Here is a 3,353-nt window from a genome sequence, read left to right as displayed (position 1 = left end):
AGGCCATACGAGGGAAAACTTCCGAAGTGTGATAAGTGTAGTTTCCATCATCATGGGGCTTGCCATGAAATGCAATGTTGCAATTGCCTAAAAATAGGGCACCATGCTCAAAGTTGTGGACCACCGGCCCGACCCATCACTCAAGCCCCTGGCATCGAGGTCAACCAGGCTTCCAAGAGAAGTGGTAAAGCAGGAGACTTTAAAAGGAAATTTTCAAAGTGGACGAACGAGGAGGGCACTCGTGTCCACATAACTCTGACTCGACATATCACTTCCACCACCTATATTGGTGCTAGCCAGATATGTCACCAATGTGGTGAGATAGGACATCTCGAGAAGGAGTGCCCGATAACGAAGAACTCCGGCACAGACGGAAGAATACTGAGGATCACAGCTGCAGGAGAGACTACGTCGGATCCACGTTAAAGTATCTAAGGCGTTCGTTGTAACAGACACTTAAAACTGTTTAAAACTAGTGCAACCTGAGTCTTATCTTTTGCGAGATCCCGACAGTAAAGGGATGCTCGTGCTGCGTATACTTGTCTTTTATAGTATACCTAGTTCGCAACAATAGTCTAGTAGTGAATTTATAGTACTGTAACTCTGTTAAAAGTTGCACTGTTGAAATTTTTGTCTGTAACGCCTTTATGATCAAGTCTAAATGTCTTTATTCCCAAGTGAGTCCGATATTATCATACGGCTAGATTCGATTCGATCCACACAATACCAGTTTCGTATGTACATCTTTTTCTCCGTACACGTCTTTCTAGCGAAGCCGTCATTCCAGAATTCTGAGGTACTCATGCCGAGAGTACCATATGTCTCGTACCTTTCCCGAAGACACTTCAGCAAAACTCCCCAAAATACTACTCGTACAATACGTCAAGTTCAACCCGAAGATCCATACTATTGATCTATCACTGAAGAAGGTATACACAAGGGTGTTATATAATCAAGGTTCTAGAGGTTTAGAATTGATGATTCCACTTTAACTTCTTTTCCTCGTTGGGATGTGAGCTTAAGGAAGAATCATTTATTCGACTACCTTTTAAATCTTAATTATATACGACTCGTATACACGAGACGGTGATCGATGAACCATGTATGACTTCTACAATGAAGTTCAGGACGGAGACTGCCCAAGACTACGAGTTGTAATTGAAGAGTCAAATTCCTAAGACGCACTACTAGTGATATGGGAATTCTTGAGGACCCTTTCAATTTATCACAACCATTGAGAATTTGTCAGCACCGAAGACGCCATCGGAATTTCGCCAAATTCTAGGTCCCACAGACCTGCTGTCGTAGTTCATCTAGAACTCCTCGCAAATTACGAAACCTCTTACGACTTTGACCCAGAAGGGAGCGACCCTGGACTGGGAAGAGAAGCAAGAGGGAGAAACCCTTGGAACTCCATGTGAGAGATCAAATCTTTTGGAAGTCTCACTCTGGGAAGGCTTAATACGCTTCGTAAAGCATGGGAAGCTAAATTCAAGATAGTAAGGACCTTCGAGATTCTTGCCAGAGTCGGCCCTATATCTCACAAACTCAGTCTACCCGAGAGCTTAGTAACGTACATTCTACCCTTCACGTTCCGAACTTATAAAGGTATCTATCCGAAGAGACTCTTGAAATCCCACTCGAAGAGATCGAGTTCCACAAGAGCCTCACCTGCGTGGAAGAACCGTAGCGACCATGGACCAAGAGGCCATGCGAACGATTCATAGCCGTTTCCCATTAGTGAAGGTTCGCTGGAATCCCAACCAAGGACCTACATTCACTTGAGAGCGTGAGAATCAATCGATTAGGAAGTATCCCCACTTCTTGGCTCGATTATTCATGCCTACTTCCTTACCTAAATTCTAATTTCGGGACGAAATTCCTTCTAAGGGGGGGATGATGTGACAACCCGAAATTTCTATTCTGTACAACCCTTCAATTCAATAGAAGTCAGAAGAGTTACTGCTAAGTTTCAAACTTTTTTGAATAAGTTTGGGTATTATAGGATTTACGCTTTAGGAGATATCAGGAGAGAGGATGCCGTAGGTTTATAGTGCATCACTGTTATTCCTAAACTCCAAGAAATTGGGGTTTACTGCCCGAATAAAACATTTACAGCAAAAAACCCTAAATTTGGGAGTATATATATGACACTTAGTCATTATTTACACTTTTTCCAAAATCTCAAGATCCAAATCCATTTCTCTCTCAAGTATCATCCAAAAACTTTTCAAGATCTTCAATCTAGTAAGTGTTTCTAGCTTTCTTAAGTTGTTATATGACTTAATCTAGTGTTTTAACACACTTCTATCCGTGAAATCATTCCAAAAGGGTCAATCTTCAAGTTTCACCAAGAACACCAAGAACACACACTAGTGTTCTTGGACTTTTGGACCTTTTCGAGCTTCTACCTTGTAAGTACTTCTATCCTAGAGTATCTTAAGGCTTGTTACACTTCTATATAACAGGAAATCATCCAAGAACACCAAGATCAAAGGTGTTTACGGTCCAAGAACACCTTGGACCATAAACCCTATTTAGGGTGCCAATGTGTGCCCTAGCTTATCCTAAGCCTTGGTAACTAGCCTAGATTCATTCCTTGATGTGTTTAGGACTAGAAAGCATCAAAATACCATAGATAATATGTGTTTACGGCCGTAAACACATGGAGAAGTGGTCCATGGGCCGTAAACTACATATAGGGGTGTTTTGATGCCACAAACACTTCCATAGGCTTATACTTCAATGTAGAAATGCTTAAAAGGACTTATAAGAGTTCAAAACAACTCATGGTGAATAAGACATGAGTTTACGGCCGTAAACCCATGAAATAACGACCATAAACTCAATGAGTTATGGTCAAGAAAGTGTAAACCCATTTTAGGGGTTCCCTTGAACCCTAATGTCAATAGCTTTGTCCTACAACACTTAGATGCAATCCTTAGCACTTATAACACTTATAGAAAGTGTTTATCATGTCTTAGGATGTCTTAACTTTATTATTTAGTTGTTTAAAGGCTAATTGGTTACATATATGTGAAATTATATGTTAACTAGGATCACAGAGTGTGTACAAGTCTTCACTTGACACCTAGCATCCTATACAGTCCGTTCAATCCCAACCACTGGCTACAGGTGAGTTCATACCCCTTAATCTACCTTTTAAATGTTTTTAAATGCTTTTATGGGGGGGATACAAGTTGAATCATGCTAGTTATTATATCAATCGCATGTGATTAATAACTAGCATACAAATGGATTTACTACACTTTTAGCTGTTTTACCAAATAGATTACTTCAAATGGCTTTCCAAAACATTTTTACTAGTTTAAAACTCTTTATTAAACTGTATT

This window comes from Lactuca virosa, chromosome 5 (genome assembly GCF_052849685.1).
Source record: "Lactuca virosa cultivar CGN04683 chromosome 5, Lactuca_virosa_CGN04683_v6, whole genome shotgun sequence".
Classification (NCBI taxonomy): domain Eukaryota; kingdom Viridiplantae; phylum Streptophyta; class Magnoliopsida; order Asterales; family Asteraceae; genus Lactuca; species Lactuca virosa.
This window is presented reverse-complemented; position numbering follows the sequence as displayed.